General features: G+C 42.0%; 1 protein-coding gene across 8 annotated transcripts in view; it reads left to right on the top strand.

The window, feature by feature from the left end:
* Positions 1 to 24,428, top strand: part of DGKA (diacylglycerol kinase alpha) — a 339,192-nt gene that overhangs the window by 67,288 nt on the left and 247,476 nt on the right. For 5 of the 8 annotated variants that reach the window (XM_073552211.1, XM_073552216.1, XM_073552214.1 and 2 more), the window contains exon 2: positions 14,478 to 14,674. The exons of the other annotated variants lie outside the window; for them this stretch is intronic. The gene's annotated coding sequence lies outside the window, so the exon portion shown is untranslated. The remainder of the gene's footprint in view (positions 1 to 14,477; positions 14,675 to 24,428) is intronic. 8 annotated transcript variants of the gene reach the window in all.

Genomic DNA, 24,428 nt, shown 5'->3' with positions numbered 1-24,428 from the left:
ATGTAAAATAAAGTGTCTAACACTTATTACATTTCATCCAAGGCTTATATAAATCAGTTTGTTTGTTTTTTTGCTGCAAATTAAGTCAGAACTGTCCCAATTATTTCTTCTTCTATTAGAGAAAAACAAACCTGTCATGCCACTCACTATATCTCTTGATGTTCTTATTTTGTAATGACTCATTTTGTTCCATTTTGACAATTTTTTGGTGGTTTTGCTCCAGTAAAATATTGAAAATGATGTAAGCTGGGCATTATAAACACTTGGGAAGAGAAAAATTGGTAAGCAGTTAACCTTCCAGGGAGGACAAATTTACTGTGAAAACCGCTTGAAATGACAAAGAAATAAAAGAATGGTCCATGAGGACTGGGCTACAGCACCAATGGGAAATGATAAAACATAGCGTTTTGTCAGGACTCTGAATATTTTAGGTTACCCTTTGGGCATGCCTGCCCTTTTTCAAGATGGTGTCTTTTGTTTCATGTGCCCCTTGTCTTCCTTCCTTATAACTCCACCTCATACTCTAGTCTGTTCTAGAGTATTCTGCCTGTGTTCTGCTCCTGGTGGTTTCCTAGATTTCCATCTGCTACTGCAAATCTGTGTGAATATCCTGCTACTCGCTCTCTGAGTTCTGCTGTATTTATCTGTGCCAGTGTTTCTCCTGCTCCTGACTACTCGTGCTGCTTCCTCGGTGCCACTGACCTTCACCTGCAACACCATGTATTTATAATATAGACTTTTTCACCTACAAACTGTGTTCTGTAGTGTCTTGCTCCATGCAAAAAGACTCCTGAGTCCTCCAGTATAATTAGTACACGTTTACTGTGCAATTAAAAACATGGAAAGAAAAAAGATTAAGGATCCATAGGCGCACGCGTTTCAGCCTTATTCAGAACTTCTCAGGCGATAGACCTCTGTCAATCTCATATTGCTAAACCTATCCCATGGATAGGTCATCAATATGTCGGTCTTTGACAAACCCTTTTATGTACTTCAGTTTCTCAATACAAATTAAATACATTTTGACATGCATAGTAATGCTCGACAGTGACATGATTTTTTTTTTTTCAACGCTGTTTATTTCATGCCTGTCATCTTTAGGATATGTTGAATGAAGGTAAAGGAAAGCACATCTGTAGCTGAGCTGATAGGTGTCTACAAATTTGCTGTGTATTTGTTCTTTTGAGCTCAGCTGCTATAAAGGAACATCATTAAAATAAGTATTTAGAGAATAATTACCACAAAGCGTTCTTCGTTTTAATAACACAGTGATGATTATTTCTCTGGGGATTACATGCTTAATTTAGGATGACTAGAAAAGAGGTTTCTAAGCAATAGAAGTTTTAGATTATCATTTGAGAACATCAGCTGAATAGTCTCTTCTTTCCTTCTTGGATAATGCACTTGCTGCCAAATCTACATCCAAATATAGACTGGGCAAAGGTTCAGGTTGTGTAACACTTCTATTCTTAAAGGTCTAAATTCCCTAAAAAACTTTCTTCTGATTCACTTACGTGACTTTATATATTTCATGTGATTTGAGTCCTTTTGTGCAACGTCTCCTGACTCACACATTACTGTATTGAACCTTCTCCATGTTATATAGTACACACTGATTGCATACGCCTAAAAGGGACTCTGTCAGCATGCGCCATCTCTCCAAACTGTTTAAATGGTCATGTTACTATCTGAAAGATAAGGTCATTCATACCTTTTAATCATGCAATCCGTTGCTCTCTGATCAAAAAATACCCACTGTTTCAATTCCATTTCAAATGAGGCTGAAGTGTTCTGGGCGTGCCAGGAGAACTTCTAGATCCTCCTTTTTCCTGAAGTACATTGTGTCCGTAAAGTCATGGTGCACTTTTGACCAGTCACAGGAAAGCAACCAAAGATGATAGAAATTTGAAATCTGCACCAAATAAAAAGAAAACCTTTCCAGTTTTTCGGATTCCGTGACCAAAGTGCTACGTGAATATCGGCGCGTTTATAACGAAGCGACACCACTTAGGAATAACATTACTCGGTGGGATAAGCAGTTAAAGGAAACCGGCAATTTGGTGGAGAAACCCCATTCTGGTAGGCCATCAGTCAGTGACGAGTCTGTAGAGGCTATACGGGATGGCTACCAAAGAAGTCCTAAAAAATCTATGCGTGCGTGTGCTCAACAGTTACACATAAGCAAGACTACAGTTCATAAGCTGTTTTACGGCTGTTGCATGCTATCAAACCAGTGGATAGACCCAAACGATGCACGTTTGCTACAGAAAAGCTTCATGGGATTGACAATGATGCAAGATTTTTGCAGAAGATTGTGTTTAGCGATGAGGCGACCTTCCATATCTGTGGACATGTTCATCGCCATAACGTCCAAATATGGGCTGCTGAACATCCTCAGGTATTTTTTGCAGCTTGAGATGGTGTATTGTCATGCATGAAAATGATTTAGCACAGTCGTTCTTTTTGTACCATGGAAGAAAGTGGTCAGTCAGAAACTATATACTTTGTCGTGGTCATTTTCACACTTTCATGGACCCTAAAGGGATCTACCAGTTTTTTTTGGTCCAAAACATGACTCTATCACCTCATTGCTGACATCGTAGTCTTGTTGGGACATCGTGGTCATCCATGAACCATCCACTGCGCCATCCAGCTGGACCATCCAGGGTTGCACAGCACTCATCAGTAAACAAGATTGTTTTAAAATTAGTCTTCATGTATGTCTGGGCCCACTGCAACCGTTTCTGCTTGTGAATACTGTTTAGGGGTGGCCGGATAGAAAGTTTATGCACAACTGCATGCCTTTGGAGGATCTTACACCTTGAGGTTTGCTGGTCAAGGATCCGGCAGCTTGAAATATCAGTTTGCTGCTTTGAAAGGGTATTTTAGCAGCAGCTCTTTTAACCTGATGAATTTGTCTGACAGAAACCTTCCTGATTATGCCTTTATCAGGAGAGGTGGGGAACCTCCGGCTCGTGGGCCGCATGTGGCCAATGGTGACTTTTCATGCGGACCGCAGGCATCCCCCCTGAGTCCGCAATGTTCGGGCAGCAGCCGTATCCTGCCAGCTGCCGGACCTTTAATCCCCAAGTGCACGGTAGGCATGACTGATGTCGTAATCAGCGTGGGCAGGGTTAGCCCCCAACGCACTCCCGTCCTCCTGCCCCAGAAGAGGAGCTGCTGCCAGAGTCCAGAGTGATCTCTATGCCGGCAGCTCTGTGCCTATCTTCTGGTGACTTGTGCCCCTCAGCTTTGCCCACCTGTGATCTGTGCCCCCTGTGATCTCTCTCCCCAGCTATATGCCTCCTGTAATCTCTGTGCCCGCCAGCTATTTGCCCCCCGTGATCTCTGTGCCCTCGTGTGATCTCTGTGGCTCCCAGCTTTGTGCCCCTCTGTGATTCCTGTGCCCCTGCTATGTACCCCCTGTAATATTTGTGCTCCCATGTGATCTCTGTCCCCTGTGATCTGTCCCCTCAAGCTATGTGCCCCTCTGTGATCTCTGTGCCCCCCAGCTATGTGCCCTCTTGTGATGTTTGTGCCTCCCCCTGTGATCTTTGTGCCACCCCTCGGTGATCTCTGTGCCCCCCAGCTATGTGCCCTCTTGTGATCATTGTGCCTCCCCCTGTGATCTTTGTGCCAACCCCTAGTGATATGTATCCCTCCGGTGATCTATGAGGCCCACACAGTGATCAGTGTGCCTCCCCTGCGATTCTTGTCCCCCCAGTGCTGTATATCCCACCTCCCCCAGTGCTGTATGTGCTCACCCAGTGCTATCTATACCCCCTAGAGCTATATGTGCCCCCAAGTAATATGTATATTCCCCCAGTGCTGTATATAGCCCCCAGTGCTGTATATAGCCCCCAGTGCTGTATATGTGACCTCACCACTGATGTATATTCCCCCCAGGGACATATATACCCCCAGTGCTGTCTGTGCTTCCTAGTGCTGTATATAGCCCTTCACTGATGTCTATTCCCCCAGCCTCCTCAGTGATGAAGATGTCCCAGCAGTTCCTGTGATGTCTATGTCCCCCAGCCCCTCCTGTAATTTATATGACCCCAGAGTCTCCTGTGATGCATTTACAGCAGTCTCAATGTTTCCTTTGTGATGTATATACAGCTGTCTCAGCGTCCTCTGTGATATAGATACCGCAGTCCCAGCGTCTCCTATGTGATGTATAGACAGCAGTCACAGTGTCTCCTATGTGGTGTATATACAGTAGTCCCAGCGTCTCCTATGTGATGTATATGATTTACAAAACTGACAAAAAGTTGACTGGTCTCCAGGCCAACATAAACCTGGAAAAGCTGCTGTGAGAAGCAACATGATCAGTATCCCCTAACATCACCAAAGAGAAGCAGCTCCAGCCATTACATTAAGAGTGAGTTACTATAATTAATTGTTTGACTAAATATACTGGGGTAATTTTTAAATGTGATCATTTTTGTGTGGCCCCCGAATGATGGCAGAAATTTCCAAATGACCCCTGGCTGAAAAAAAACCAGGTGGGGAACCTATCAGCCACAAATCTCTTCATAGTAGAATGATCACTTTGTTTTCACACCTTGTCTAATGCGTTGCATTATTTGATGCTTTTCGACAGCAGAGAGATCATATTTCTTTCCTAGGTTGTTTGAAACTTGTGGCCTGCTTTATAATGTGAAATGTCCTTCTTAAGGGGGTTTTACACAAAGCGATATCGCTAGCAATATCCCTAAAGCGTCACCGATTTTGTGACGCAGCAGCGATATTGCTAGCGATATCGCTATGTGTGATACTTACCTCCAACCGGCTCCCCGCTGTCTGTCGCTGATCGCGCGATATCTGCCGGGTCCGTTTCTCATCGGGCGCTTCCTGCTGGCGCCGACGAGCGACGTGTGGACGCGGGCGGGAGGACGTCAGCATCGCTGCGTGTGAAAGGTAAGTAACGACCGCTGCTGCGTCGCTACATCGCTAGTGAGATCTGCCTGTTTGGCAGCTCACTAGCGACTATTTAGCGATGCACCAGCGATCCTGACCGGGTCGTATCGTTGTCGGATCGCTGGCGCATCGCTAAATGTAAAGGGGCCTTTAGGCTATGCTCACATGCGTTTTTTATGCATTTTTTCCCAGGCAAAACCTACTCTCTTAGCAGTAAAAAGTTGCTGCAGGTTTTGCTTAGTTTTTGTTGCGTTTTTTTTTTTTTTTCTTGCTACATTTTCATGTTGATGAAGTAGAATCAGATTTTTTTTAATGCTCTAAACTTTATCAGGTTTTGGCACCAAAAAAACACAACAAAATCGTTAACTGCGTTTTTGCTACATTTTTTGCACCATCCAGTGCTTTCAATGGATGAAAAACACTGAAAAAACGCTGAAAAGTGACATGTTGCATTCTGCTAAAACCATGGTTTGGCACAAAATGCTGAGGACAAAAAAAGCACAAGCTGTGTGTATAAGATTTCTGAAATCTCATATACTTTGCTGGTACTGTAAAATGCAACTGTAAATTTGCATGAACAAAGCATAAGTGCTCGCTAAACTGTTATGATGCTTCGATATGCTGATATGCGGAACTGCCTGCAGACTGATATTAAAGGGGTTGTCAATGACTGCGATATTGATGGTTTATCTTTATGATGTTCATTCCTTTTAACATATCCTACTATATTTGGGAATATTTATGAACAAAATGTGCCTGTTATTTAGTGCAAAAATGTTCCAAAAAAATTGCACATTTAGATTAGACAGATTTATAAACTACCGTATTTTTTGGACTATAAGACATACTTTTTTCCTCCCAAAATGTGAAGGAAAATGGGAGGTGCATATTATAGTCTAGATGTATCAGCTCTGGCAGAGGTGGGGGAACGGTTTCGGCGGCGCAGCAGGTCACAGAGTCAGGAGCCGGCGGCTGCGGCTAACTCCTGTGCCGCTAAAGAGGAATGAATATTCACTGCATTCCACGCCCAGGGGCATGGAGGGCAATGAATATTGATTTCTTTTTGGCATCCTGGTATGATTGGCCCTGTCCCATCCTTATTCTGGTGTGATGGGCCCCATCCCTTTCCTGTATGCATAATTACATTTACCTTCCTTCGCTCCCTCAGTGGCCTGCTCCGTTGCCAGCAGCTTCTTAATGCTTGTAAGCAGCACATGGCAGAGACGTCAGCGACGGGTGTAGCAGGTCCTTGTCCGGCACCTCCCATCTTCTTGCGACGCCGCCCTCCTGCTTGCTTCCTCGCTCCCGGCATCGCACTTCTAATAATAAATATTTGGTCCCTTGGGCAAACAAGACTTAATACTTGGTGGCAAAACCAAGCACAACAGTCAGATGTTTTTTGTAGTTGATGATGAGGTTTGCGCACATGTCAGGAGGAATTTTGGTCCATTCTTCCTTGCAGATCATCTCTAAATCATTTAGATTTTGAGGCTGTTGCTTGGCAACTCAGAGCTTCAACTCCCTCCATAAGTTTTCTATGGGATTAAGGTCTGGAGACTGGCTAGGCCACTCAATGACCTTAATGTTCTTTTTGAGCCACTTTTTTGTTGCCTTAGCTGTATGTTTTGGGTCATTGTCTTGCTGGAAGACCCAGCCACGACCTATTTTTAATGTCCTGGCAGAGGGAAGGAGGTTGTCACTCAGGATTTTATGGTACATGGCTCCATCCATTCTCCCATTGAAGCTGTAAAGTAGTCCTGTGCCCTTAGCAGAGAAACACCCTCAAAACACCTCCATGCTTGACAGTGTTCTTTGGGTGATAGGCAACATTTCTCTTCCTCCAAGCACGGCAAGTTCAGTTAATGCCAAAGAGCTCAATTTTTGTCTCATCTGCCCACAGCATCTTCTCCCAATTCCTCACAGAATCATCCAGGTGTTCATTGGCAAACTTCAGACGGGCCTGCAGATGTGCCTTCTTGAGCAGGGGGACCTTATGGGCACTTCAGGATTTTAAACCTTTACGGCGTAATGTGTTACCAATGGTTTTCTTGGTGACTCTGGTCCCAGCTGCCTTGAGATCATTAACAAGTTCCCCCATGTAGTTTTGGGCTGATCTTGTCATGGATAGGACATAGTTAATGTCCTGTTCTAACAGGGTTAACTTTTGCCGGCCTCTCTTTGGATCTGGGAGGGGTATTTATACTCACTCCAAACTAGCATTCTCTGTCAGTTATACTGCTGTTCTGGTGTTTCTGACCCCTGGTGTGTGTGTACTCTGCCTTGTTTGTTTGCTTCCCATGTATGACCCGGCTTGTTCCTTCACTCTGTACTCCGTCTGTCGTTTTGGTACCATTGTCTTTTCTGGTTCTGACCTCCTGGCTTGGCTATCGTTACTCCGTTACAGTTTACCCCTATTGTACCGTCTAATGCCCGTTCTGGTTTTCTGATCTATTGCTATGTCCTGACTATCCATTCTGTCTAATCCTTTGGTACTGTATTGCTATCTCATGCTTTGACCTCGACTTGATCTGGTTTCTGTCTCTGTCTATGCCCCTTGGTAACATTGTCCTGTATTTACCTTTCTGTGAGTTTTCCTGCAGCTCCTAGCTCCGTGGAGCTTAGGCCATGCCCCCAGCAGTCACGTGATTCAAGTCCTGGAGCATGCATTGTCACCACTGCTGCCCGCTCCGCAGGTATCTTTGTGCACAGTCTTTGTACTCAGGACACGCGCTCTGGCTCAGTGAGCAAGTGCTGTGCGGTGTTCCTGACAGATCTCTTACCTTTCTCATGATCAAGGATACCCCATGAGGTGAGATTTTGCATGGTGCCCCAGATCGATGTTGTTTGACAGTCATTTTGTAATTCTTCCATTTTCTTACTATTGCACCAACAGTTGTCTTCTTCTCACCCAGCATCTTACTTATGGTTTTGTAGCCCATTCCTTCCAGCATTGTTCAGGTCTATGATCTTGTCCCTGACATCCTTATAAAACTTTGGTCTTGCCCAGGTTGTAGAGGTTAGAGTCTGACTGATTAATTGAGTCTGTGAACAGGAGCCTTTTATAAAGGTGACTGTTCGACAGCTGTCTTTAGTGCAGGTAACGAGTTGATTAGGAGCATCTAACTGGTCTGTAGGGGCCAGAACGCTTAAAGGTTGGTAGGGGATCAAATACTTATTTCTCACTGCAAAATGCAAATAAATTTTTATAACTTATGCAATGTGATTTTCTGGATTTTATTTTTGATATTCTATCTCTCAATTTTAAAATTAACCTAGCCTTAAAATTATAGACTGTTCATGTCTTTGTCAATGGGCAATCTTACCAAATCCGCAAGGGATCAAATAATTATTTCCTTCACTGTACCTCTGATATACCAACTGAGGCTTAAAAGGGAATCTGTCACCCTTTTTTTCGACTATGAGCTGCCGGCACCGACATCAGGGGCTTATCTACAGCATTCTGTAATGCTGTAGATAAGCCCCCGATGTAACCTGAAAGATAAGAAAAAAGAGATATTATACTCAGCCGGGGGCGGTCTGGGTCCGATGGGTGTTGCGGTCCAGCGCCTCCCATCTTCATACAATGCCGTCCTCTTTCCTTCCTGTCATGGCTCCTGCGCAGGCACACTGCTCTGTTCTGTTGAGGGCAGAGCAGAATCCTGCAGTGCGCAGGCGCCGAGAGAGGTAATAATTTTATTTCTATAGCGCCAACATATTCTGCAGCACTTTGCATTTTAGATGGCCTATGTTTAAGTTTAAGTGATAAATTTACTGTAGTAAAATGGTAACATCACACTTTTAATCATTATTCTGATACAATAATCGAGCCATTTAGAGAGAACATAAAATATTGGAATACAACTTTAGAACAAAAAACTTTTGCATATTTACAATTTATTATACACTATGCAGTAAGTGGGGAAAAAAAACGTTTTCAACAAAAACTTACTGGATAACATTTGTGCAGTCTATGAATTTGTTCTGAGAAATAGTATCTCCTCCATCAGATCCTCCCTCATAGATGACCTCACATCTCACCTAATTATTTTAAGGCTAGAGAACAACCTCTCTACGCTTACATGGGCTTGTGACAAAGCAGTAACCACATGGACAACATCTCTAACAATTTCAGGGTATAAAGGAATTGCCTAGTGCACAGTCAGTTTTGATGAACTATTGAACTCTTCTACTTCTTTGAGAGCAAGTGAAAAATTTTACTGAAATATGGTCAATCTGTTTTCTATGTGAGTGGAGTCTTTCTCCCTGCTGCAACACTTTGCCTGCTCCATGTCGTCCAAATTCTTTTCGAAATCAAACTCCTCATCTGATGAGGATCAAGAAATGGCAGCAGCAGCACTGACAGGACCCGAGTCCTCATCCTGTAGCCCATTCATCCTAACTGCTACCTCAATCAGAGCTTCTTTTCCTTTAGTAAGCTGTTAATCATCCTGCAATATACGATGACTTGGGTCCACATTAACAGCTGCCAGAAGAATTTAATTTTCTAATAGCAGTGTCTCTCTCCGTTTCATTGAAGCAGCAATGCCATCTGCAATTAAACCTCCTCTTTGGGACAGGCAAAACAACAAGTTCTTCCACTTCTTCATAAAATTCCAGGAGTTAAATCCTCAGCTTGTAACTTTTTAGTCACTGTAAATGGGTGATGAAGCAATTCCTTCAATTCAGCCACCTGTGTCCTTTTACCGTCATGTAGTGTTACCTTAGGGTTGGCCATATCAACAAGGAAGGGTTTCAGCTCAAGCAATCGCTCATTCATTAAATAGGTGCTGCCCCACCGACTGGCTCGATCCAAAATTGCCCCTTTTCCAGCACGTCTCTTCAAGATGGAATTAATTTTAGGGGTTCTGGCAGCAATAGCCAATTTCCTCACTTTGCTAATCAGAGTTTTCCAGCATGTCCCTCTTTCAGACTATCTCTTATAGCCTGCTGCAGCGTGTGCACAACACAGCGCATGTGATGAATAAGAAAGAGGTGTGAAGCAGCTTCAACAATATCATCTAATTGTAAAGAATCATTTTGCTGTTCTTCTGTAGTAATATCTGTTTATTCCTACGTAATGGGAACAGGACTGTGGCCTTCCATCTCCAACATACTGAATGTGAAATGTTCTTCTAACTGCTGTTCACCTTCCTTATCTTATTCTCATTCATGTTTAATTGTACTTATCATGTTTGAAGCGTTATCAGTTACAATAGCTCATTTTTTAGTTCATAATCTTGGAGAACTTTTTCCCCTAAAGTCTGGAGAAACTGGCTGCTGTGATGAGCTTTAGTATCTTTTACTTCCAGTGTCTTAGTAACAATTTTTTTGTTGTCATAAACATATCGAACATTGATAGCAAAATAGTTCACTCTGAGGTGTGCATGCATCCATTTTAAGAAACACAAAGTGTCTCTTGAGAGTCTTTTTAAAATTTTCCTTCTGGTTAAGGGCTTCTTCAATCACTAATTTTCTAATACTTTCTCTTTCCAGAGAAACACCAAGTCTGTGGGCCGTTTCTCCATTAAGAGCTGTAAAAGCTGGTTGTGCAAATAATAATAATGGTACACTGTCCTTCACAAGCTCGATGAGCTGTCTTTTAAACACATCTGCTGTCATTATTACAGTAACTTTGTCACTTACGAAATATCTTGTAACTGATGTTTGAGACACTCTTTCCTCCAACTTTGCCTGTCGGGAAGTGTTGGGCTCTGGTTTCTGGTGCTGCTGTGATCTTTTTCAATCATAGCTTTGTAAACTTCTGGGTGACAGAGGTGTAAATGTCTTTTTAGATTGGAAGCTCTTGAAGGAGCCTTTTTATCACTACCTGAGAATGAACTGATTTTGGCATCACAGACCCCTTTCAATTTTTCACTTTGTTTCATTGCAGCCATTTGGTAAATTCAAAAAAGTTTATTTTTTCCCCATTAATGTACACTCTGCATCCCATATTGTCTACATATGTTTATTTTTAGTCATTTTTGCACATTTATTAAAAAAGAAAAACTGAAATATCACATGGTCATAAGTATTCAGACCCTTTGCTCAGACACTCATATTTAGGTCACATGCTGTCCATTTCCTTGTGATCCTCCTTGAGATGATTCTACTCCTTCATTGGAGTCCAGCTGTGTTTAATTAAACTGATAGGACTTTATTTGTAAAGGCACACACCTGTCTATACAAGACCTCACAGCTCACAGTGCATATCAGTCCAAATGAGTATCATGAGGTCAAAGGAACTGGCCAAGGAGCTCAGAGACAGAATTGTGGCAAGGCACATATCTGGCCAAGGTTACAAAAGACTTTCTGCCGTATTCAAGGTTCCTAAGAGCACAGTGGCCTCCATAGTCCTTAAATGGAAGAAGTTTGGGACCACCAGAAGTCTTCCTAGACTTGACCGTCCAGCCAAACTGAGCAATCGTGGGAGAAGAGCCTTGACGAGAGAGGTAAAGAAGAACCCCAAAATCACTGTGGTTGAGCTCCACGGATGCAGTAGGGAGATGGGAGAAAGTTCCACAAAATCAACTATCGCTGCATCCCTCCACCAGTCAGGCCTTTATGGCAGAGTGACCCAACGGAAGCCTCTCCTCAGTGCCAAACACATGAAAGCAGTTTGCTAAAAAAACACATGAAGGACTCCCAGACTATGAGAAATAAGATTCTCTGGTCTGATGAGACGAAAATAGAACTTTTTGTTGACAATTCTAAGCAGTATGTGTGTAGAAAACAAGGTACTGCTCGTCACCTGCCCAATACAATCTCAACAGTGAAACATGGTGGTAGTGGCAGCATCATGTTGTTGTTATTATTATTATTATTATTATTGTTGTTATTTATATAGCACCATTGATTCCATGGTGCTGTACATGAGAAGGGGTTACATACAAATTACAGATATCACTTACAGTAAATGAACTAGCAATCACAGACTGATATAGAGGGGAGAGAGGACCCTGCCCTTTCGGGCTTACATTCTACAGGACGGTGGGGAAGGAGACAGTAGGTTGGGGGGTTGCAGCAGCTCCAGTGATGGTGAGGTGGTGGCTCCAGTAGTGGTGAGGGGGCAGCGGAGATCATTACAGGCTGTAGGCTTTCCTGAAGAGATGGGTTTTCCGTCTGAAGGATCCGAGTGTGGTTGATAGCCGGACGTGTTGGGGCAAAGAATTCCAGAGGATGGTGGCTATTCGGGAGAAGTCTTGGAGGCGATTGGGTGAGGAGCGAATAAGTGTGGAGGAGAGAAGGAGGTCTTGGGAGGATCGGAGATTACATGAGGGAAGATATCGGGAGATTAATTCAGAGATATATGGAGGAGACAGGTTATAGATGGCCTTGTAAGTCAGTATTAGTAATTTGAATTGGATACACTGAGGGAGTGGGAGCCAGTGACAAGATTTGCAGAGGGGAGAAGCGGAGGAGTAGCAAGGAGAGAGATGAATTAGTCAGGCAGCAGAGTTAAGGATGGACTGGAGAGGTGCGAGGGTGTTAGCAGGGAGGCCACAGAAAAGGATGTTGCAGTAGTCAAGACGGGAGATGATGAGGGCATGCACAAGCATTTTAGTGGAGTGAGGGTTGATGAAGGGACGGATTCTGGAAATAGTTTTGAGCTGGAGGCGGCAGGAAGCGGAGAGAGCTTGGATGTGCAGTTTGAAGGACAGGGCAGAGTCAAGGGTTACTCCGAGGCAGCGGACTTCCGGTACGGGGTAAAGCGTGATGTCATCAATTGTTATAGATAGGTCAGGTAAGGAAGATCTGTGAAATGGAGGGGAAAGAAGATCAGTTCAGATTTGTCCACATTCAGTTTGAGGAAGCGGGAGGAGAAGGAGGAGGATATGGCTGATAGACACTCTGGGATTTTGGACAGCAGAGAGGTGACGTCTGGGCCAGAGAGGTAGATCTGAGTATCATCGGCATAAAGGTGGTACTGGAACCCGTGGGACTTTGAGTTGCCCCAGGCCAAGTGTATAGATTGAGAAGAGTAGGGGTCCTAGAGCAGAGCCTTGGGGGACTCCAACAGAGAGAGGGTGAGATGAGGAGGTAGTGTGGGAGAGGGAGACGCTGAATGTGCGGTTGGAGAGGTATGAGGAGATCCAGGATAGGGCAAGGTCTTTGATGCCAAAGGAAGAGAGGATCTGTAGTAGGAGGCAGTGGTCAACTGTGTCGAAGGCAGATGACAGGTCTAGACCGAGGAGTATAGAGTATTGTCTGTTCGCTTTGGCTGTAAGTAGGTCGTTAGTAATTTTGGTCAGAGCTGTCTCAGTGGAGAGATGAGGGTGGAAACCAGATTGTAGATTGTCAAAGAGCAGGTTAGATGAGAGATGAGGAAAGTTCAGCATGGACATGCTGCTCCAGGAGTTTGGAAGTTATGGGGGTGTTTTACAGCTGCAGGGACAGGACGACTTGTTGCAATTGAAGGAAACATGAATGTGGCCAAGTGCAGAGATATCCTGGATGAAAACCTCTTCCAAAGTGCTCTGGACCTCAGACTTGGCCGAAGGTTCACCTTCCAACAAGACAATGACCCTAAGCACACAGCTAAAATAACAAAGGAGTGGCTTCAGGACAACTCTGTCACCATTTTTTACTGTCCCCGCCAGAGCCCTGACCTAAACCTAGTTGGAGAGACCTGAAAATGGCTATCCACCAACGTTCTCCATCCAACCTGACAGAACTAGAGAGGATCTGCAAGGAAGAATGGCAGAGGATCCCCAAATCCAGGTGTGAAAAACTTGTGTGAATCATTCCCAAGTAGACTCATGGCTGTACTAGCTCAAAAGAATGATTCTACCCAATACTAAGCAAAGGGTCTGAATACTTATGACCATGTGATATTTCAGTTTTTCTTTTTTAATAAATTTGCAAACATTTCTACATTTCTGGAAATGGACAGCATGTGACTTAAATATGAGTGTCTGAGCAAAGGGTCTGAATACTTATGACCATGTGATATTTCACTTTTTCTATTTTAATAAATTTGAAAAAATGACTAAAAATAAACAGAAATGTAGACAAGATGGGCTGCAGAGTGTACATTAATGAGAAAAAAATTAACTTTTTTAATTTGCCCAATGGCTGCAATGAAACAAAGAATGAAAATTTTAAAGGGGTCTGAATACTTTCCGTACCCACTGTATACTGGACTATTGATTTATGCTCAGTTTATTGAAAGATTAGATATGCTTTAAGAAGTACTTACCTTAATCCTGCTTTCCTGTTCACTCCAGAAGTTTTGAGATGAATACAGGTATTCCTTACCTGTATGTTTGGGGTTTTTTCCCCCTTATCTGTAGAGGAGGAGCTTCACTTCTTATCATGAACATAAACTGCAGCACAGATTCATCTCAGCTAAAAGTCTAGACCTTAGATCAGGTATAGGACAGACATTTATAGGACATTTTATAACTTTCCCAAATTCTTATGAAAAAAATATTCCCCACAAACTGCATTGAACTACTGTACCCAATTTATTATATATTTTAGGAGTCAGTCCATTTTATACTGACTCCGACTCCACCAAAATGGGCTCTGACTCCACGACTCCGATTTCTACTCCACAGCCCTGCAAGTAAAAGTCATTTAAGGACAGCCCACTGGTATCAGTCTACCAGACCCAAAAGCTTGGACCCGTAGAAGCACTGTGTTCAGTGCGAAAAGGTTTTCGTCTGTCTTACACACATCCCTGCATCCTCTGCCTACTGCCTGCCGTTTATTTGTCTGAAGATGAAATAGAGGACTGAATTTTTTCAAAGAAATGGTGAGTGACGCATTTTTCTCATACTTGCAATGTGAACTTTGAAAACTTACCTTGCTGAGCATAACCTGCATTTCTTTACAAATAGTGATAACTCATAGGTACAGTACTTTCTCTCCATAGAAAGTGGTATGTTGACCTGGACATTCTCATATGCCAAGACAATAGATTTTTCATCAAAAAATGAACATCTATGTCTTATTGATACGTGTGTGATATGTGTATGACTCATAAAACCCAGTTCTCTTCTCTAGCGAAGCAAACTTTTTTTTTTTTTTGAGATCTGTTCTGTGGTGTTGAGGCTGACGATATACGTAGGCTGTGTGGGTGATAGTGATAAAGGGTAACGCTTGAAAGGAGGAGGATGTATTCATAGAATGGCTCTATCTGATCAGGCGTCTTTGTAACCAACCGTTATGTCGAACAGGAAACTTTGTTGTATAACAACTTTTGTCTATGCTGATTTTATAGTTTCCTCTGCTATAAAACACTGAAACAATTCAAATAGCATACATGTGTTATAAAAATATTGCAATATTCAGAGATAGGAGATATGTCAGAAAGAAGTTAACTATATCAGACGTAATAATCCGTCCATGTGCCCTGGGCTAATTTGACCAGGGACAGATTATTACGTCATTTTGATCCCCTGTGCACATGGGTGGTGCGTGGGCGATCGCCGCCGGGTGTCAGCTGATTGTCATGCACCGTTCCTGTCACTTTAACTCCCAAAATGCTGCAATCGAACACGATTATAGCCTACCGGGGGCCAGCAGAGGACTGATAGCCCCTCTGACTTTAGATCAGAGACCCCGCGGCGTGACACAGAGTCCCGATTGTTGCCATGGTGACCCAATGTCGTCATGATGACATCCGGAAAACCAGAGCTAGGAAACATTCTGATCATGCATAGTGCGTGACCAGCAAGTTTCTCTATCAGTGCAGAGCTGACAGTTTACACAGCATGAGGATGCTGCTGCATCTCCATGCTATAGAAGCGATCAGACTGCAAAAAATGATAGTCCCATAGTAGGACAAAGTGGAATGAAACGCAGTCAGAAAGACTGATGTAAATAAACATGGTACCGCTGAAAACATCATCTTGTCCTGCAAAAAAACAAGCCGCCACACTGCTCCATCAGCAGAAAAATAAAAAAGTTATAGCTCTCAGAATAAAGCGATGCAAAAATAATGATCTTTTCTATAAAAATAGGTTTTTTTATTTAAAAGCGCCAAAACACAAAAAAACATAAATGAGGTTTCACTGTAATGGTACTTACACGAAGAATAAAACTTGCCTTATCAATTGTACCACACATGGTATGGCATAAACACCCTCTCCCCCCCCCCCCCCCCAAAAAAAAAAAGTAAATTCCTAAATTTTTTCATTCTGCCTCCCAAAAAATCTATTATCTGAATGGAAAGCGATAAAAAAATGTCATGTGCCTGAATATGGTAGCAATAAAAGTGTCAACGCGTCACGCAAAAAACAAGCCCTCACATGACTCCATGGGCCAAAATATGGAAGAATTGGCTCTCAAAATATGGTGATGCAAAAACCAGATATAAATCTGGTATTGCTGTAATCGCACCGACACGAAGCATAAAGATGCCTAATCACTTATGCTTCATGAGGAATGGCATAAAAAATAAATGAAACCACTTCTTCACCTGCTGTTGATTTTTTTTCATTCTGCCTTCCAAAGATCGCAGTAAGGCTTTGCTCACATTTATCCTGTGCTCTGCGATGAGCGCTTGCACTGGAGTTTCTGTGTAAATCTCTGAAATATGTGATTCAAGCGGAACCTCAGGCGGAAAATTCCCTATAATGAGGCAGATGGAGGCACTGTGGGCACCGTCTGACCTGTGGCCCGGCGGTGTCTGTTTTTTTAGAATTGTTTAAACGTTCCATTGGCCACAGTTTTGAGCACTTCTGAAAAGAATACCGCTGAAAAGAGGCCAATTGGAGTCCAGAGTAACTCTGCTGCCTCATTATAGTGACTAGATCCCTTGGGGGGTTTCATCTGAATCACATCACTCAGAGATTTAGATGGAAACCCCAAAGTAAGTTGTCAGCATAGAGCGCCAGATAAATGTGACCCCAAACGTTATGTAAAATGTTTCCAATAAAAGCTTTCAACTCCATCCACAAAAATAAACAAGCCCTCACTCAGGTCTGTCATCTGTTAAAGAAAATATTGGGGACTTCCATGTTACTGGTAGCACAAAGGCTCTGGAAAACCAAAATGGCTCCTTACCATCCAAAAGAAATTCATCAAATTCTCCACTCCCAAATCGAAATGTCACCTGCCTTCTGAGCCACACAGTGTACATAAACCACATATTACGTCCACGTTTGGCATTTTTGAAGCGATGAGTGCCCGCCTAACTCACGGGTTCATGCCTCCAGAAGGGCTGGGTAAAACGTACTGGTCACTACAACGGCAGTTTGCAATTTTCACTCAGCAACATTCACTACTGGTTGTTTCTGAAAAATACTTATGGAGTCAGAATCGTCACTACACTTGTAGATAAATTCAGCAAGGGGTATAGATTCCAAAATGGGGTCCCTTGAGGGTGGATTCTGCTCATCAAGCAATTAGGGGCTGTATATGGAGTCTGCAAACTCTTCCAGGAAAATCTGCGTTCCAGGAGGCAAATAGCGCGCCATTCCTCCTGAGTCTCTCTGTATGGCTAAGTAGTACTGTACAGTTACATATGGGGTATTGCCACCTTCAGTAGAAATTGTGGGACAAAATTTGGTGCCATTTTACCCACGTCTTGTGTGAAAATGTAAAACCTGGGGCTAAAATAAAATTTTGTTGGTAAAAATGTAGATATTTTTTCTTCACTTCTTCACTGCCCACTGGTATAAACTTCAGTGATCCACCCGTGGTGTCAATATGATCACTGCTTCCCTAGATGATTTCATTCAGAGATGTAGTTTTAAAATGGGGTCACTTATGGAGGGTTCTGCTGTTCTGGCACCTCATGAGCTCTCCCAGTGTGTCATAGCACCTGCAAACCATAACAGTAAAATCTGGTGCTCCTTGCCTTCTGAAGTTTGCACTGTGCCTAGAAATGATTTCCGGATTACATGTAGGGTATTGGCGCACTCAGGGAAAAAATGGACCTATGTTTGTTGTAAAAAAGTTTCTTATTAAACCCTTAGAATAATTCAAAACTTGGGGCTAAAACAACATTTTAGTGGTAAAAATGTAATTTATTCTTTACTGCTCAGTGATGAATTCATTGGGGAGTGTAGTTTGTAAAATGAGTTCACATATAGGGGGTTTCTGTTGTTCTGGCACCTCAGGGGCTCTGCCAATGTGACATTGCACCCCCAAACCATTCCAGCAAAATCTGAACTCTGATATAGTGCCTCTTCCCTTCTGAGTTTGCACTGTGCCTCAAAAGTAGTATTCCCCCACATATGGGGTATCGGCGTACTCAGGAGATATTGCACAACTGATTGTATGGTGTAATTGTTCCTGTTATCCTCTTGAAAATATAAAATTGGAGGCCAAAATTACAATTTTTTGGGGAGACAATGTGATTTTATTTTTTTTCACTGCTCATCGTTATAAACTTCTGTGAAGCCCACTAATAATTCCAGGAACAAATTTTGCGGCCCATTTTTTTTCTGTAGCCTTTGTCAAAGTAAAAAAAAAATGGATCTGAAGTAATTTTCTTGTGAAAAAAAAGTTAAATGTTCATTTTTTTTCCACATTCCAAAAATTCCTGTGAAGCGCCTGAAGGGTTAATAAACTTCTTGAATGTGATTTTGAGCACCTTGAGGGGTGCAATTTTTAGAATGGTATCACTTTTTGGTATCTTCCATCATATAGACCCTCAAAGTGACTTCAAATGTGAGGTGGTCCCTAAAAAAAATGGTTTTGTAAATTTTGCTGTAATAATGAGAAATCGCTGGTCAACTTTTAGCCCTTATAACTTACAAAAAAATATATTTTGGTTCCAAAATTGTGCTGACGTAAAGTAGACATGAAGGAAATGTTACTTATTAAGTATTTTGCGTGTCATATCTCTGTGATTTTAAGGGCATGAAAATTCAAAGTTTGAAAATTGTGAAATTTTCAAAATTTTCACCAAATTTCCATTTTTTTCACAAATAAACGCAAGTCCTATCAAATAAATTTTATCACTATCAATATGTCTTGAAAAAAAATTCTCAATCATCGGAATCTGTTCAAGAGTTCCAGAGCTATTACCTTACAAAGTGACAGTGGTCAGAATTGTAAAAATTGGCCTGGTCATTAAAGCGAACCTGGTCATTAAAGCGAACCTATCAGCAGGATTGTGCACAGTAACCTACAGGCAGTGTCAGGTCGGCACCGTTATACTGATTACAATGATACCTGGGTTGATTGAATCCGTCTTGTGGTTGTTGTTTAATCTTTATTTTCAGTTTTCTGTTAGAGATTTTCGTGCCCTATGTCGGGGTTGATGTATGTGGTGCTCGGATTAGATATTCGTAATGCAGACTGCTGACAGGTCACTGATACCTCACTGACCTGCCCCCTAGTTTGCATAATGAATACCTGACATACTGAAAAAAGAGACAAAAAATGCTTCTGCAGGCAGGTACCAGCCGTGGCACCTGCTCTGCAGCATAATCGCTTGTTTACGTGGCAATAATACAGTTTCTACAGGGTCCATGTACCCTGTAGGCCGGACTTTTCTCTTTATTTGGATGACTATCTGACTGTGTCAGGACTGAGTATTGTCTTTACCTCAGACTTCATTGCTCCTATTATATTTGCTGTTGATCTTAGACGTGTAGTGTTTGTAATCTCATACACTTTTTGCTGGGACTTTAATGCATTAGGACTTTAATGCATTAGGACTTAATTCTAACTAGTCCTCACTTAGTTTATGCATGTTTATTAGGCTAGGTTCAGATTTGCGGATGTCAGAGCTGCGGAGGGCTGCATAGTTCCTCCGTGAAGCTCTGCCCACTGCCACACCTCCTCCGTTCAGCTCTGACTACATCTGCATGTGGCCTGTGTACCTATCTTTAACATTGGGTACGTAGGCCATGCGGATGTATGTGGATGCGTCCACATGTGTAGTGTTGACGCTGCGGTGACCGCAACCCTCCGCAGCTCTGACATCCGCAAATCTGAACCTACCCTTACAGCTGTATATGTTTAGAGGTGGTTTATGTATGACATACTGACTACTCTCCTTTGTATTATTGTGTTGGCAGCATGCGTACAGTCTCTAGATTTGTTGAATCTGTCACTTAAAATCTATTTATATTTGGCCTAAGGGTTCTTGTATTAGACTCTTTATTATAGATCTTTCTTTGTGTGAATTATCCCAAGAGGATTTTTAAGTGTTTTTTTTTTTTTTGTGTGTATTTTTTGGTCTTGTAATAATAACATTCTTTTATTCAAATATTTTTGTGATCCCTGTTTCTATGCATGTATCTTTCTTTGTTGGTATCATGCAGCGAAAAACTTTCCCATCAGTTTTTGCAGCGATTTTAGTGAAAAAATCATGTACAGAAGTATATGAAACCCAATTGATTTTGTGATTTCCCCCCCCCCCCAAGTTTAAACCAAAATTTCTTGATAAACTAAGCCTGAGCATTTCAATGCCTGATCAATGTGTAAAACTAAACATTGCCTGATCTGATCAATGTGTGAAATTCAACAATACCCGACCAACTTAATGTCCCTGACCAATGTGTGGAAGTAAATCTCTAAACCAAAAAAAATCCTCAAAGGTATGAAATGGGATATAAATTGTGTGCATGCAGCATGTAAGTGCACATTCACAGTAGCCACTACACAGAAAAACAAAGACAGAAACATAAGAATTAACCCCTTAACGACCGCCGATACAACTTTTAACGGTGGTAGTTAAGGGTACTTAAACTACAGTGCTGTGGACATAGAAAATAGCGCCCCCCGAGTCGGATTTTCTCCGGGGTCTCGGCTGCCGGGGGTAGCCGAGACCCCAGAGATCATGATTTGGGTCACTTTTTACCGACCCCGCTTTTGCGATCGCCGTTATTAACCGTATAACGGCGACTGCAAAAATAGCCACGATTTTGCATTTAATTTCTCTCTCCTCGTGATTTAGATAACGTGTGTTTTTGATCCAAAAAGTGCAAAAGCCATCGGCCTCGTCATGGCAACCATAATTGGGACAGTCCTAACTCTAATATTAACAACCTTACTATTTGTAAAGTGACATGCATGTAAATGAGGAGGACTGAGATGGACTGAGCCCAACTAACTATGTGAGACCAAATCAATAATGCCCAGTTCAAAGGAAAGCCAGGCTACAGTGGCTTGTGTGAATGTGCGCTTACATGCTGCATGCACACCAATTCATGTCCCATTTCATACCTTTGGGGTTTTTTTCTGTCTGTATGCATCATATGCATATACATTTTCCTTGAAAATTTTCCTTGTGTTTATACTGTCAATTTTGTATGTGTTTTTAAATCTCTCGTTTAGATTCACAATTTTGCCTGAAAGGTTCCGGATGTTTTCTCTTATTCTTGACCAGGCACATTTTCGCGTTTTATTGTACAAGTGCTTTAACGTCTCTAAGAAATTTTCTCATTCAGATATTCAAATAATTTTAATAATAATGTAATTTTAGTATACCTTTTTTGCTTATATTTGGGGGGGGGGACAGGGACAAATGTAAATAAAAAAAATGTGTTTTCATATTGTTAGTTTACTAATTTTCTTACGACCAGAATAATGGAAACATTTCAAATTATGTTCCCCTTTAGAAACATTTTTTATATACAGTATTGTACATATTTGTTTATGGAGGTGAGCCTAGAAAGAGTGATTCCGATTGGCATTGTTCTCTTTTTTAGTTTTATTTTAATATTTTTTTAAGCCTATTTTCTATTTTTTTTTTTCTTTTATACTGACTATTCCTTCCTCCCCCTAGGATCTTAAAGGTCCATTGACTGCACTTTAACATATCTATTTATTAACTATTTTATGTGGTATGACTTCCTTTAATCGTACAGGTGGCAGTCTACTATGTCTGAGTGTCTGCTTCCTGTAGGCATGAACTCCTAAAAATGATGCACCACAGAGCTTACCCCCAAACCCCGTTTGCTGGTGGTTCAGGCATAAACAATATACAGCAGATGAAATAAGTACCGAACGAGTCACCAATTTTCTACGTAAATATATTTTTAAGGTGCTATAAACATGAAATTCTCACCTGATATCAGTATCGACCCATTCAATCCACACAGGCAAAGAAATCAAACCATAGATGTCGATGAATGAAGTTATGTGTAAAAATGACAAATGACACAGGCAAAAAGTATTGAACATTCTTGCTGAAATTTGTTTAATACTTTGCACAAAACCTTTGCTGGTGATGACAGCTTCAAGATGTTTCATGTATGGAGAAACTAGTCACATGCATTGCTTAGGTGTGGTTTGTGCCCATTCTTCCACACAAACACTCTTCAAATCCTGGAGCTTCCATGAGCTCCTTCTCTGAACTATAGCTTCTTTCATACATTGTCTGTTGAATTTGGGTCAGGTAATTGGCTGAGTCATTCTAGCAGCTTTAGGCTAGTTTCACACTAACGTTTATTCGACACGGCGCCGCTAAGCCCCGCCCCATCCGGTCATCGCCGCCTACTATCGCACATGGACGCTTGCGATCTGCGCACCCAATCTTTAGCATAGGGTGCGCAGATCGTGCGCTGGCTGTGCGCTAGTAGGATCTTGAAGGTGTGCCCGTGCGCGCCGAACGCAGCATATTGCATTTCGGCGTGCACGGCGCACCTTCAAAAGTGCGCAGCGGATGGGGCGGGCAGGGAGCCAGCAGTGGCGGGGCTTAGCGGTGCCGTGCGCTGCGTCGAATAAACGCTAGTGTGAAACTAGCCTTATTTTCTTTTTCTGAAACTAATTGAGAGTTTCCTTGTCTTTGTGTTTTGGATCATTATCTTGCTTAAATGTCCACCCTTGTTTCATCTTCATCATCCTGGTAGATGCGATAAGATTTTTATCAAGAATGTCTCCGTACATTTGTCCATTCATCTTTCCTTCAATTATATGAAGTTTGCCAGTGCCATATGCTCAAAAACAGCCCCTCCCCATGATGTTCCCACCCCCAAACTTCACTGTTGGTATGATCTTGCAGTGATATGCAGTGCCTTTTGGTCTCCTAACATGGTGTGTGTTATGACATCCAAACAGTTCAATTTTGGTTTCATCTGACCACACTATATCTCCCAGTATTAAACGGGCTTCTTTAACTGTTGTTCAGCAAACTTTAAGCGCTCTTGAACATTCTTTTTGTTCAGCAATGGAGTATTGCTTGGTGAGCATGCATACAGATCATGGAGGTTGAGTGCATTACTTAGTTTTCTTTGAAACAATTGTACCAGACAATTCCAAGGTTGTCCTTAGCTTTTGAACAAATTTTCTGATAATTATTTTCACTCCCCTGTCCTAAAATCTTGTGGGGAGCACCTGGTCGTGGCCGGTTTATGGTGAAATAATGTTCTTTCCACTTCCGGATTATGACACCAACAGTACTGGAATCTTCAGTACTTTAGAAATTCTTCTGTAACCAATGTCATCAGTCTGTTTTGCAACAATAAGGTTGCAAAGGTCTTGAGACAGCTCACTTAGTTTACCCATTATGAGATGTTTCTTGTATGGCATGTTGGTTATGAGACACCCTTTTATATGCCATCAGTTGAACCAACTGATATTATTTTTTGCTAAGTGGCAGGATTGTTTTCTAGTTACTGATATATTTCAGCTTGTTTCACGACTTTCCATGGCTTTTTCCACAGCAGACTTTCTTCATGTGTTCAATGCTTTTTCTCTGTTTCATTTCTCATTATTACACATAATTTATTTTATGGACCTCTATGGTTTGATTTATTTCCCTGTGTGGATTGGATGGGTAGTTACTGACATCTGATGAGAATCTCATGTCAATATCACCTTTAGAAATATATTTAATTAGAAAACTGGTAACGTGTTCAATACTTCATCAGCTGTATATCGGCATCTTTGAAAGTGATTACTTATTTTTCAACTACCTTTGGGGAAAAACAAGTATTGCTACATAAAGTGTCACTGTAGCCCCAGGCTAAATAGGTATTTCGCATATTTTTTCTCATAGGAAAAAAATGGAGTCAAAACAAAAATTGTCAGTTTTGCCATGATTATGTTAAAAGGTTTGTCCAGGTGTATCACTACAGTCTGCAGTCACTGTGTGACTGCAGACTTGTGAATCTTGACAGTTCACGATGTCAGAATTCTGTGCCAGCAGAGAGCCTGAGTGCTCTTGTGACCTCAAGTATGCAATATGCATACTCCCAGCCACATTTTTACTAGACGTGCGCAGCCTTGATGAATTCACTTGTATTGAGCAAGGCCACACACGTCTAGTCAGAATGTGGCCGGAAGTATGCATATTGCATGCTTGCAGTCACGTAGCCGCTCAGTCCTACCTGACAACCCCTTTTAAGCCCTAGCCAAGTTCAAGGCTTTCAGATTCTGCTGTTTAAGTATTTGCAGAATTTTCCAATCCGCTTACAGTCAAATTTACACTTGCTTTAATGTTATACATCTACATCATCATCATAATGCGGAACTGAATCCTGTGTGATGTCAGAGGCACACAATGATACCTCGTGAGCCCGTTGGGGAGCATGGGTGCAACATTATGGAATTACGGATGTGTAATTTGTCCATTTGGTTGAGGCCTGATGATCTAGTCAGCC

The sequence above is a fragment of the Dendrobates tinctorius genome, unplaced genomic scaffold (assembly GCF_039654945.1).
Source record: "Dendrobates tinctorius isolate UK_male_01 unplaced genomic scaffold, ASM3965494v1 ptg000187l, whole genome shotgun sequence".
Classification (NCBI taxonomy): Eukaryota; Metazoa; Chordata; class Amphibia; order Anura; family Dendrobatidae; genus Dendrobates; species Dendrobates tinctorius.
Note: the sequence above shows the minus strand (reverse complement) of the source record. Positions and strands in the feature narration are given on the sequence as shown.